General features: G+C 39.7%; 1 protein-coding gene across 3 annotated transcripts in view; it reads right to left on the reverse strand.

Annotated features, from left to right (window-relative positions):
- Window positions 1–14,620, reverse strand: part of erbin (erbb2 interacting protein) — a 53,540-nt gene that overhangs the window by 28,612 nt on the left and 10,308 nt on the right. For all 3 annotated transcript variants that reach the window (XM_041959688.1, XM_041959687.1, XM_041959686.1), the window contains exon 2: window positions 13,999–14,073. The gene's annotated coding sequence lies outside the window, so the exon portion shown is untranslated. The remainder of the gene's footprint in view (window positions 1–13,998; window positions 14,074–14,620) is intronic.

Genomic DNA, 14,620 nt, shown 5'->3' on the forward strand with positions numbered 1-14,620 from the left:
ACACATTTTTGCATGTGTGTGCAGAAATGTTTTTTCTGGAAAGTAGGTGTGACTGTTTTTGGAGCTACTCAATATATGACATAATAGACCACCATGGAATTACTTGAATGATACTAGAAAAAAATCATAATAATTTCAAAAGATATATATGATTCATAATAATGAAGGTTTCTTAAAGGAAACTGTCCAAAGTTGACTCAAAGGAGGACCGGTCAGCCAACCCTCAATCTCTAACCCATTAAAAATGTGTGCACACGCCCCCACTCACATGAGGTATGTACAACCAAAAGACTGTCAGCCTCCCACGCACTCTTTGCTAGGGCAGCAGGCAGCTCATGTATAAATACTCTTACTGAGTAGTCTGGTCTATCAGCAGAGGGGATGACAAAGGGCTTGGCTCCATTCACCCCAAGTAACAAGCACTGAGCTCATGGATGACGCATGCTATCCAGAGTGGGAGGAGAGGGAGGACTGGAAGAAGAGTGTGATATGGGTTAACAGAGAAAAGGGGGGTGTTGTAGGTTGTTCTGAGTTGTGCAAGAAAAAGCAATCAAGAAGGCAAGAACAGATAATGTGTGATGACAAAAGGTGTGAGCAGAGATGTACAGTACATGGTTTAAAGTACAGGAAAGTAGCAAGAACAAATCAATGGAAGACTGGATGTGCTGAACATGTTAAAGCTGGTAAAAGAATTTAATCTCACACCTTAAGGATGTGTTCTTCATGACTCCATCTAATAATGTTTAATGACCAGAAAAACAGAATGTTGGCTCGATTACAAAAGACCAAGTTTCTGTGAGACTGCACTTACTTACAGGGTTTAAGCATGCTTGCATGCTTTCAACAGCTATGCTAGCAAAGCTAATGTTTAGCAGTTATATATTTACCATCTTTGTTCAGCATGTTAGCATACTCATATTTGCAATTAGCACAACGTTTTGTAGGTATTTGGTCATAAACCAGTATTGATAGTATAGAAATAATGTCTGGTGATACATATTTTTCTATAAATGTCCACAAATCCTGTACAAAGACCCATACGAGCACTGGACTGATCCTACTAACTGTACCGTCTATGGATCCAAAATCTGATTTCCTGCTTGAAATCAGATCTTTCCTCTGTCCCATAGAGCTCCATTGTTCAAAAACTATTAAAAATACATCAATGAGCCACCACACTGCCTTGATTGACACCCATGAACACAATACTATGAGCTATGGGTAGTTAATTTGAGTCAATCCCATGCAAACCTTCCCAGCGCTGTTAAAAAAAAAAAAAAAAAACTCACTAGAGCACCAAATATGTATCAGTCCAATACCGAACATAGTCTCCAACAAGTTTAGGAAGTTATTTCACTCTTTCTTTAATAAAAACATACAAAAAATACATATATTTGTAAATCATTTTAAAAATGCATGTCTTCTGTAGAGACAAACAGGCTCAGGGTTATGAGCCACAGACAGGTCAGATAAGTCAGAAAGTACTGAAGCGAAGCTAACATACACTGCTGTTTTTTTGTTCTTTCAGGGGCTTAACTGACAAGTACAAAAACATGGAATATTGCCATCCTTATCCTTTAGAAAACAAAACTATGTTGCACAATGTTGTCAACATGCCAAGTAAGATAACTGGTAAACAACAGGGGACCTTGAATGATAACTGTGAGTCAGGTACTTTGCCAAATTGAGGCTATAGTCCTTCAAAATAAACAACATTTACAGGAGGAAGTTCAGCTGCTGTCACTAAGCCAGGTGTTTGTGGTAACCAGCAAACAAATCAACAGATACACATGTACACATTATTTTCGAAACCACACATAATCCCTGCTACATTTGCATAATACAAATGTTAAGGTGTAAGTTTATCCACTGCTACACATCTTTTCTTCCATAGGCTGTTGGTACAGTGAAGCATTGCTCCAATGTTGCTGCTCATTCATCTCCTATTTACTTTTAGACAGTATTGGTCACTCTTTTGTGCCATTAATGTGTTTTTTCTTCTTCTACAAGAAAGTTTCCCCTCAAGGAAAGTCCAGAGAAAGTGAAATGGGCTGGATAACTGTGGCTCTGCTAGGCTGGCTTCCTAGCTAGCTGAAGCCCCCCAAGAGTAATCTGGAAGGCAGCACACTAATGAGAACTTCACTGCCTACAACATAGATAGGCTTATCCACTGACCTACATGTGACTGGAATGATCATCCATCCATCAAGAGCTTCTGACTTTTGAACTAAGAAAGTTCAACACATGCAACAGAGATTTCCAGACATGTTAAGCTCTTGGTTGAGATTTTCTTTCTTAGCCTACATTTTTTAAGCAGCACATTTACTTAAATCAGTGTGCGAGCAAGAGCTCAGCCTGATTGTCAGCAGTGAAATTGTTAAAGCCTTAAAAAACACTAGCTGTATTTATTCACAAATTTCAAAATGTGTGGGCATGTGTGAATGGCGGACATGTGACTCTGCAGCCTGGCAATGATCTTTGTGGCTTCCTCTGTGCAACAGAGAAAGAAATAGTCTGGAGGGCAGGCCAGTCACAGTTTCCCACTTTATTCTCCCAGTCAGAGCCAGGAAACCACTTCCCTGTCACAACCCCTCTCCCTGTAACTTAAGTGCCTCCTGGGTCAGTGCTGTTGCTATAGAGACTACGGTCAAGGGTAAGATCAGCTCTCCGACCCCTGAAGTCATACACAAAACACACAGCTGAGCTTGCTCAACTGCTTATGTAGAAAAGCATTGATTGATAAACTACTGAAGGGCTGTACAGAGGGCCCTACAAAGCAAAGTGAATGAAAGTACACTCTGAAAGAGGCTGATAGAGAGTGAGATGTCTGTGTGTGTTTCCCAAAGGTCACTGAGTGCCTTCCACAATGGCCAACTAGCACTCACTGGCCTACTTCTAGCTTATCCAGTCGAATGTGTTGGAAACTAATTAGTAGTTTCTAATGTGTCTCTGCTTCAAAGACACCAATTCCAATTAATGTCTAGTCTCCCTCACTGGGTTGTCCCAAGCCTAAACCAGCCAGTGGAGCTTTGTGAAGACATGACATAATAAAGGTAAAAAAGGAGCTGAAGGATGTATTTAATATAAGCATGCAGACATTCAAAACAGGCCTGGCAGGTATTGTTGGTGTTCATGTTGAGGTCTGTGTACTTATGTATGTTTGTGTGTGTAATGGGTTGAGCGGAAATGAAAGTGCAGCATTTGACAGTAGCAAGCAGCTTGTGTTATTTATAGCAAATAGTACTCGTCTGGTTGATATGGCAGAATGTGATTAGTACGGGCTAGCTCTTGCCTTATGAAAGGAGCTTTTGATCCAGATTGCAGTGGACTGTTACAGGATTGCCGGGCCACAGCTGAAGTTTTATATTGGAGGTTATGGCAACTAAACAATGCAGAGGGAGAAAAAACACATAACAGCCTGCAGAGCCTGCGGGATACACTTGAATTGCCTCTGTCTGAAGGAAGAGGAAAGAAAAAGTCACTTCCTCAAAGCAGGGCGGAGCGCCAGTGGGCTGTGGGCTTGTTCTCTCGACCTTTCTACAAACCAGCTTTAACTCTCTCAAATTAAATCATATCCTTTACAGGAACATCCCTTTTATCACCCACTGACAAATCAAAAACCAGTGCAGAAAGAAAAGTGTAATTGCTCTGTGCATCCAAGTTGGATTCACACCGTAATCAATTTCTTGGTTAATACATGATCAAAAGTTACACAACCCTAACTTCAATTCAAGTATATTTCACACCACAGTGCACACCAGAATAAGATACCACACTGCTGTCAAATGCAACTTTGGATCTGCAAACTTAAGTATCTTTATCGGGTTTCCACTGATGGTGAACTCTTTTTTCCTCATTCTCAAAACGTACACCGAGTGCTTGCAAACCAGTAACAGTGATGAATGAATAAGCACAGGAGATATACAATAAATGTCTGATAATTACAGCCTTATTTCTAATTGAGAGCTGATATGTAACATATGAAAAATCTATAATGTCTATTGCCTCTAAAACTCTCTTTTCAATTTGTTATATCATCCCCAAACTGTAATATATCACATGTTTCAAGTACAGCTAACAAAAATGTTTGTGTAGTCAGGTGAAAGGCTGGGAACATCTCTATACTGAAGAGCAGTGTTCAACTCAGTCCCTAGCGAGGTCTTTCCTCTGGGCACCTCATTAACAGCATCACATTCAACTCCAGCTGGCACAACAGGAGAACTGCTGCTTCTCAATAATGCAGAGGGATATTGAGTAAAGGGGACAACAGTTCAGCAACTGACTAATGCACACAGAGCCATGTCTCCATGCTCCATACTCTCAAAACAGGCAGTCCCAAGAACAGCTCAGATGCACATCTACTCCTTCTTTCTCATTTTATCACTGCTGGCAGCCAACATGCTGGCATCCTCCCCACAGTGGGCTTTGAGAACTAAACATAGGAGCCAATACATGTGTACAAAAACTAAGCAAAGGGAAACGATGGCTGGAATTACAGCTGAAATAGGTAGAAAGACAACCCTGTTGTCAGTATCTGCAGCTCAGTGGAACCTGAAGTTCCAGTTTTGCTCTCCCCCTGGTTTTGGTTCTCACCAGTGTTCTTAGGTCTCAGTGGTCTTGCATGACTCTAGAAAACAAAACCATGATTGTTTTCTTTGAATTCGCGGTGAAATGAGGGTAAGTAATCTGAGCCGTGACAAAGACAAAGTGCCTTTTACAGCATCTTCCCAATTTTCTACTCTGAACACACTGGTTCTGGTAGACTGAACTCGCCATTACAGAGAGACTTGCATCCATTTGAATATTCACATGTAGCCTACACAAATTCCTCTATATCAGAATATGTTGGAGTAAAGGCTTTGCAATTCATCGCTTTGAAAATGTAGGACAAAACTATCTTGTTGCATCAAAAGGCCACTGTGCCTCATACATATGTGTACTACACAAGCTGAGGCTCTAGAAAAAATGAAAAATGCTGTTTTGTTTCTTTATCTTTGGGACAATCAGCTGTTGTTTTTCTGTGCAGCATCATGAAAGTCAATGCATTAAACCACGAGCAGATCATAAAGTACAGAAAGATGCTTGAAAGAAGAATTCAAGCAGTATTCAATACCCAGCACTGACCATAAACACTTGGCTATACGGTTAGAATGCTAACACGTGTGTTGGAGCAAGGGTGGCTTTGTGTTTGTCTCACAAACGATCAAATAATACTGCAAATGCCTTAATCGTTTAATTCCAAGCATTGTCCTTGGTGAAATCAACTCTAGAAGTCCAAATTAAAATAAGTGTCTTCGGTAGCTTTTCGCCTCTTAATTACATTTTGTATTGATTAAGAATGATTTACTGGTTAATTTTAAATACTAATAAAGACCTGAAAGGTTTACCTTTAACGAAAACGACACTACAACAAAATGGGTTAAGCAAATATATGTAAGAAATATACAAATATGATGCACTTAGATGAATGCTTATGTTGAAGGCTAGTGGTACGGCAAAGATGCACCAATACTGATATCATTCCAATACTGCATCAAATACAGACACTTTTTTCCTGTGCAAGTATATTGAATTCAATGTTAAGAGTAAAATTCTTGTGAAGTGCACACATACTTGGCCAAAAAACCCAATCCCGTTTATAGTTCTGAAATAGCTGGATCAGGTATCAGATGCCACTATTTTAATAAATAACAATTCAGTACCATTATATTTTTGTATTTATTTCTAACATTTTCAAAATTAGAAAAGCCACAGTGAGGCATACAGCTTATTAATTCAACACTGGCATCGGATCGGCACTCGGTATGGGCCAGTAGTCCTGATATGCTTATCTGGATTGAAAAAGTCAGATCAGTGCATCCCTACTGAATGGCGCATAAAAAGGGCCTTCTGATTTTAAAACAGGTTATTAAAAAAAGCTGCGCAGCTGACTGAAAATAGTCTCATCTAGTGAAATGGAGCTTGTACATACTCATATGAACCCTTCATTTAGCCATCATATCTAATTGAAACCAACTTGAGTTGTAATGGGACACATTTTATCTTCTCTTTTACTCTCTGCACACTCGGCCTGGCTCACAGTGCAGAGGATTTCAAATATTCTGAATCCAGGGCTCTTCATTTCGATTCCCTTTGAGATGACTATCATTATTACCCTAATGAATAATTCCCACATTATTTCTTTAGACACAGATGGGCCTGGGGCAAATGAATGCAGTCTTATTTTCACCTCATTTGTTCAGGCCTTCACAGCTCTGAGGTTATAGAGATGTCATCGATCCCCCGGAGACCGACATAGACTAGGAATAAAGGAGTCCACCTCCAAAGGTTATGTCCTCTCTACCATGCAACAAGGGGATTAATAAGCTTGTTTATCTTCTGACCTTTCGTGCAAGCTGGTAACAGTCTGTTCTGCAATTCACTAAGTATCGAAATGTCACTACGTAGAAAATATGCAGAGCAACCCTGGCACTGCACTGTCTAACCAAGGCAAGACTGGCATAATAAATTGATTAATAAGTTGCATTAAACAAAAATAATGTAAAATAAGTGAGATGGTATAGTGCACAAAGTCATCTGACCTATGGATGACCAAAAGTGTCGTCATGCAGTTTATTAGGATAGAGCTCAATTGTGCTGTGTGTCTTAATGAATGGACTGATGAGTAGCTTAGTTATGAATGATTGACAGATCATTTTACTGTTTTGAATACCTGTATTCATAATCTTCTCCATCCTAGACCTGTATCTAACAATATCACTGAGGGCTATTCTCATAGCCAACTCAGGCGTTGAACATCGAGCAGTAATTGATCAGATTACTGGCAACAACAGATGCATGGAATAGCACAATGAAACAACACTTTCTGCATTGTGTTTCCTCTATTTAAGATCACTGTCCATAATTTATGATGGCTGATGAGGGAAAACATGCTGCAATGGTCTTGCATTAGGAGAAACATGCTGCAGCCTCAGAAACAATGGCAAAACAAAAACACATGACAAAATGACAAAACAAATACATTAACAGCAAACAAAGTCTAAACACACAAATCCCAAAAACCAACAGAAAAATGCTGCATATGCAGTTAACACAACAGAAGGTCTCCAGGCCTCTTGGGGGAACAGCTTGGTTTTTGACACACGCTAAGGCCAAATTTAATCACTCTGTTGCTTTACGTCCCACAGAGTTTGTGTGTTTTAAGCTTTGCATTGTTTTCGTGTCTGCAGCACATTTGCTGTTAATGTATTTGTTTTGGCGTTCTGCAACATGTTTCCGTTTTTGTATGTGTTTTTGAATTGGCATCACTTGTGAAGCTGCAGCACATTTCTCCTGATGGAAATGGACCTCTCGCCCTTGTCAGCCACCGTAGTGATTTGTATAGACAACTGACCTGAACCAATGCGTCACTGCTCTAAATGTCATCGGGGCTGCTGAACAGCATGCATGCCTCCTCTTTCTCTTAAAAGACCAAATGCTCCATTTACAGGCCAAATACTGCAAATACTGAGCTTCACGATCAGAACTACAACCGCAACCTTTTATAAACTACCTTGATGTGTCTCACAAAGCCACTTCCTGGTGACATGAAGACTGACGACAATTCTGCTGAGATCTGCAACAGGGTATCCTGTGAGACAAGCTCAGCACAGTCAACTCAGTCGACGTCAACTATCAGTTTCTTTGTCAATGCAAAGACAAAAACGGTTCACTTCCATTCCAGGAAGCACAATATTTGTAGCGGAGATGATTTCTTGCAAATGTGTGTCCCGTAGAGGTGGGCTCATCTTATGAAACACCAAGAAGGAAAGTCTCTTTTAAAACTCAGTGTTATAGCAGGTAATGGTTACAGTTCAGATGCTTTGTGAGGAAAGTTGATTTCCACTCAATGTGTGCAGCATAGTGTAGCGTATGCTGGGTAAGGCTAATTAAACCATTCCACCTGCTTGGTATTCTATGTGAAAGCCAGGAAACACTTGCTTATTGACAAGGGGGTGCATATATTAGACTTTGGTGATTGAATGAGTGCAGGGCTATCGAATCAACTAGCTGCTTTTTCAACTGTGAGCTGACAGTCTTCTGTAGCAAACACTCTGGCTCATCACTTTGCTCCTCTTTCCCCCTCTCTACAGGTATCTTTTCCCTTGATGTCCTATTTCTGCAATGGTATCAGTATTTGAGAGGCCATTATGAAACAGAGTGCTGCAAACCCAAAGCAAAGTCATCTGTTTTGAAATCATATGTGATCAGCAAAAAGTTGCAACAAAATGAACAAGTCTCTTGCTGACCTGCTAGAATGGTTTGCACAACTGCTTGCATAAACACTGCATAACCTAAACTGGTTAGCTTTTATTTTATAAAAATTATTTGGCTGATGATTTTCCCTAAAGGCATCAAAATAGATTTAAAAAAAGCATCTCAAAATGGTGATTTAAATGACCTTTTTTTGAAGAAACCTCATACAATCCAAATAACACTTTGGTCTGACGTCGTTCAGAATGCAAGTCAGGATTTTTGGAAAGCAGTTTCTGTCTCATTAAGACCTAACCAGGCTAAGGGAGGAGAGAGCCATGCTGGTTATAAATAGTAGTCTGCTCAAAAATCCCTTCTGCCAGTAAGTTCTTAATTAAATATGAGATCCAGTTAAATATGAACCCTTGAGAGTCACTTCTGCAGAGAGGAGACCTGAACAATGACATTAGCTCTTACTAACAATGTTGCAACAGCTACAGGGGTTATAGCGTGGAGCATTTTTTCATAGCGTTCGGGTAGATCTGCACATTAAGTTTAAACAAATCAATTATTCTACAAAGGCAGTGAGTTGCTGCCTCGGTCTGCCCAAGCACTAACCAAAGATTTGGCCACTGAAAAAGGATCTAGACATGTTCAGTTTGATTTCCATCACAGCATATTCAATCATTGCGACAGTGCAGTAACACCAGCTGATTAAAATGAGCCAACTGAAAGTTTCTGGTCCAAATCTGAGCACAAGCGAAATCCAGCACTAAGCATAATCCACTCTATTAATTGTAAAGCAGCTGCCAACAGTGCCTCGTTGCAACCTGCTTAAACAATGGAGTTCCTTCCTGTCATGATGCGTATATTTACAACTGAGTAAACTATGATACGGTACAAATAAACAACAGCCAGCTGTTAATATCATTCACATCGACTGCCAGGAAACAAACAACAACAACAAAACACAGTCTCCAATTTGATGGCATGTCCACCATTGCTTTTAAAATGTTCCTGTTGGTTGAAAACTGCATTTAAACAGTATTTTGATGAAGAAAAGCCTGTATAAAACCTTCAGTCACAGCATTTACCGACTGACACTCCTCTCTCCATGGATATTATACAAAACATTATAGCAAACCTGTGAGTCAGGCTCTATTTTCTTAATGCAGTGTTGTTTAAATTTCATCTGAATTGGATTATTTCAAGTACCATTTTGCTATGGTGCAGCCTGCGACAGCCACAAAAATCTCAGTAATACATACATTAGGTCTTATGGTGTTTATTGTGCCTGGCGTTTGGTGCTGAGTTGAGAACCTCTTCCATTCTCCACTTAGATCACTCCCACATGACACTTTGAATACACAAAGTTACCTTATTTACCGCAACCGTTTATTTTGAGCTATGACATACGAGAGAAGCAGTCGATCACTGTTTACAGTGAATTAAGTGTGTGGATGTGAATTTACAGCGAGTTCAAGTGCTGCGGACCAATGCTGCTTGTCTCGTTTCCAACTCACAGAGCTCAAGAGGAGCTGGAGGGCTATCTGCTCATGATCTAGGCTACTCACACAGATGGCAAAGAATGGAAAAAGCAGAAAGGATAAAAAATTAGTAAGCCAGACTTAAAAGAAATAGTAATATAAAATGTACATCACACAGTGAAGGTAAGTATCTCACATTTGCTTTGCTTGCTAATTAGATGAACAAATCGTTATAAATGCATTTATTACAGTTGTGTATTGTGAATGAATGGACATTGCTTTAGACATTAAAAGCAGTGATATCCAATTTTGAAAGATGATGCTTCCCCAGTAAAGAGAGATCCAGGTCTATGTATCAGACACAGTTGCCTGTCTGTTCGTGTGTTTGTCTATGTGAGCGAGAAAGACAGAGGGAGTGAGATGCAGTTTGCCAAGTCTCAATAACCAGGTCAGACGCATTTAGGTCAGAGGCGTGTATCCATGCAGACAACTGCCGCATTTTCCTTGTTAGCCTGCTGGAGAATATGGAAATGGATAACATTCCCTTAATGCCTTGTTAAAGTCATAAAGTTTGCTCATTAAATGCTGTTTTGAAACAGTTAACAATGAAAAATCACATGAAGAGATGGGCCAAACTACAGTGTACAGTCTGTCCCAATCTGAAACATAACCTAACAAAGAGCACAGCCCTTTGATAAAAAGAAAGTAGTGTTTAAAGTTTAACTCGTCTTCACATGTGTACATCTTTTAAATAAAATCAAGGACAACATGCATAGATATGAGATTGTGAAATAAAAAATATGAATATATCCATTCAAAAATAGGCAAGAGAAGTCCATGATCTTGATCATTTGAGAAATATTTTTTGTATGAATCTCTAAATAAATCGCAACCTACTGAGGAGAGCATCAAGGAAGCTTAATTAATAGACAATTTTTCTCACATTTAAAAACACACTGAACCGTGTCCTCTCGATCAGGTAAACACAGAGCCCAGTGTGAACTACTTCAATTTACACAGCTTGTCTTGTTTCAGGAGAAAGAAAATTAATGAGCATCACACGTCTTTCATCATCATCGCTTAATGTCGCCTTCGCAATCAACGATCTCTCGCAGCATCGGAAACATGTTGAAGACAACACGGAGACCAGGCCGACTAATCACACACCTCCAGAGGAAATATAGGGACTCCTCAAGCTTACCCATGACGCAGTGTGCTAGCTAGTTTCTTGTGGCTACAATCAATATTTACAATAACAATGCCAATGAGCTAATGTGAAAGGCCCATAGTGATGAACTTACAGAGAATTTTCGCCAGAGGCTTTTAAGAAGCTTTATAGCGAGTTTCAGCTCATTGTTAAGCTGTCCGGCCCACAGCTTTACTGTTTTGGTTCACTCTCACAGCTCTGTTTTTGGCTGCAGCAGGCAGCAATTTTTCAGCAAAAAAGCTCTTCAAACCCACTGACGGTACACCACCTGCTCAGCACCAAACAGCAGACAGATACAGCTAGCCACTAGCTGGTGATCACAGTGGAGCATTTAGCAGCTTATTTTCTTCAGGAGTTGGTAGAGACCAAAAACAGAGCTACAGGTGAATGCATGTTGGGCTTACATTCAATAGGGCATCAGAGACATGACTCCAAATGCATGTCAATGTTTGTCTGTAAGTACTAGAAGTATTAATAAGCAAGTAGGTGGTAACAAGTTTGACATATCAACTTAAAAGCTGGTAATATGTATACTTGTTTCTGCTGCCCCGTGAGGAAAAAATAAATTAATTATTGCGGGTTTAACGTTACAGAGCGATAGTGAGCTACAAGGCTGTCAATGTTAGTCTTGCAAAGCCAGATAAGGGGCTGTCCCTCATCATCGAGAGAATTTTGCAGGTCTAATAAAGGCAAAATTGTGTCAGAGTCAAAAGCGCTGTCAGCTGAAACTGTATGTACGGAATAATCAATTAGATGTTCCGGTACGATATTAGATCACATGCAGAAAGATAATTAATTCAATCTGCCGATAGTGTCTGTCATTAGATACGGCTGCTCTACCAATTAAGCCTCTTTAAGAACGACTACTCACTTCGTATGAGCAACCAAAGTATGAAATATCAACCTCCAGTGTGAATGCTGGAAACCCAGTTTGAAGCAACAGTAAGATTGATCTGGCGTATTCCAAAGTACACTTATTTCGATGAATGAAAAGACGGAACGGGAGTCATCTCAACTTCAAAAGAAAATCTTCAATGCAGCAGCAGTGCCAGTGCTAACCAGTCCTGTACACGTTCAAACTGGCCTTGAAAGACAAAACAGAGCTCCTCTAAAACAGCTTAAGATGGCACAAATTACAGATTTTCACCTTCATACACCACATACAATAACAGAAACTGGTAGATGCACCACTACTCACTGATTTAAAAAGCAGCCAATAACCACTGCTAATGTGTGAATGAATGGTGGACTTGCATCAGTCCTCAAACTGACAGCCATGTATTGATCACAGTGCTGAAAGTGTGCATATATACTGTAGCCCTAACATCATCATCTAGCAGAGCATTTAGCAATTTGATGTTGATTTTTGAAAAAGACTTCCATATTTTGCACAGAAGCATATTGTGGAAATTATAGAGTAGTATGATGACCTTGGTTTGGATCCAGGTAGCAAATGCGGATTGATGCAAAGCCCATAGCAGTGTGAAAGTTGTGCAAACTGAGTGGCTTCGAGTTACTGGAAAAGCAAAGTGGTCAAACAAGTAGATGTAGAAATGTTGCACTTTAAAAATCCTCCATCTTTGTTTCCTGTCAGCAAAGCTAAGGAACAAAGCATCCTGTCATCCGGTTGTCACTATTTGGGTCACAAGACGTGCATCCACAGTGTCCTCAAGACAAATGTCTGTCTAAACGTCTAGAAATGTGTAATCAATGTTTTCAACACACAGGCCAGATTAGAAAAATCTAATAATCGAGTTATCCTAACACAATGACATATTGTGCTAAACCAAGCAGAGACAAAGAATGTGACGGTGAAAGTGACCACAAATCTCTTCACCAGGCATCTGTATCATCTTTGTTGTTAAAATCTAATCCTACTCATCATATTCACAGTTAACATGAGCTCTCTGGAGGGTCAGAACTGAGGCTTTGTTTGTCTTGGTTTGTTGTGTAGTCAACATGGCAGAACAACAATCAGCACACTGAAGGGACTTTTTGAAAGGTTTGTCCTTTTCATCCAAACTGCAGGCCTTCAGGCAGCCTGTACATATGACATGATGATCTTTGCTGGGGCAGTATTTCAGAAGCCTCAATGGACAAATGTAAAAAGAGTGTATCCTGCTTTGAACTGTGTATTAGTTGTGCAATACAGCCATATCAGCAGCTATTTTACTTTCTAATCTTTTTTCATTACTTTGCAATACATACACACTGACAACATCCAGCGAATGAACATTTTTAAATGGTATAATTTATTTCTTTTGGAGTCAGTCTAATGTCCCCTTTAGTACTGTAAATTTCATATACAGGCATTTGATTTGAAGGGTCTTAATACACCATGCAAGGAATTTTCCTGCTTTGCCTCCTTGGTCATAAAATGACAACTTTAAAGTTTAAATTCAGGGTTCCTAAGGCTTTATTAGAGGATTATAATTGGTGGTGGTTAATTGGTGGTGTAACATATACCTTAAAGGCTTTTGATCTAATGAGTGGCAATTTCTACACAGCATTCAGTAAAAAAAATGATCCTATGTTTATCAGTGTTAACAAAGAAGTGGGGATCATGCAGTCATTTTGTGTAAAATCACCATCTAATGGGAGCCCTTGACTTCTTAACTATATTCTATTCCATTGTCAGTGAGGTCTGAAATAACTATGGCGCTACAATAGAATTTCTTTTTACCTTTTTAAGACAAATCGGATGCTGATTGCACGCAGAGCTCGTTTGGCAGGTGTATTGTGTATCTTGGCCTACAGGAGAACAGGGTGGGGCCCTCTTGTTGTTTCTTGTTATAGTTGGACTAACGTTTGACACGCATCACAAATGAGATGTTCGTGGAGACATGTTTACGTCAAGAGACAGACATTTAAATCTAAATCCAAAAAACACTTCGCTACAGATTCAGCCTTTAGCTGACGTATTTAACGTGTCACTGAACTGCTGAAAACAAAACAGGCTACCTCAAAGTAACATCAATATCTGTAACCTGCATGGCAGAGTTACTGAGTGCATAAGTAGAGGAATAAATAGCAATAGGAAACTGCACCACATGATTGGGCTGCCTTGCATACCTTGTCATTTAGGACTCAAGCGCCTGGATCCCAGTGGATGGCAGATGATAGATCCAACAGCAACAATTTGCTTATCTAATGAAAAAAGACAAAGACAGAAGACAACTTAAGCAGCAGAGCATAAAACGAACAGTACAGACATCAACAATTCTCCAACCGTTTCATAGATTGTAACCCTTACAGTGCATCTTTGATAGTGTCTTATGGCAGCCGTCATAGCCCCTCTCCCTTCATCAGTAAGAAACAGAGCTGTGCATGAAACGGTAACCTGCAGCACTAAACTACCATGTCACTGTGCATTGAACACTGAACAGAAAACTGGTGATCAAACTAATTCAGGGGATTATGGGATATCTTCTGCTTCACAGGAATTTTCAGATAATAACAAACACAAAAAATGGTACATTTCTGACATTATTGAAATGTAAAACAGCCATAACACAGCACAATAAGTTCCAAAGAGAACTTCGTATTGGTGCCAGTGTCGTAACAATGACTACCTAGTCTCTTGTAGGGGGTGTAATGATATATGTATTCATCCCGAACCGTTCGGCACAAGATGTTCAATTCAGTATGCTACTTCTTTGGTTTGGTATACCCAGAAAAAAAAAAAGTCTGGAAT

The sequence above is a fragment of the Chelmon rostratus genome, chromosome 19 (genome assembly GCF_017976325.1).
Source record: "Chelmon rostratus isolate fCheRos1 chromosome 19, fCheRos1.pri, whole genome shotgun sequence".
In the NCBI taxonomy this organism is placed as follows: Eukaryota; Metazoa; Chordata; class Actinopteri; order Chaetodontiformes; family Chaetodontidae; genus Chelmon; species Chelmon rostratus.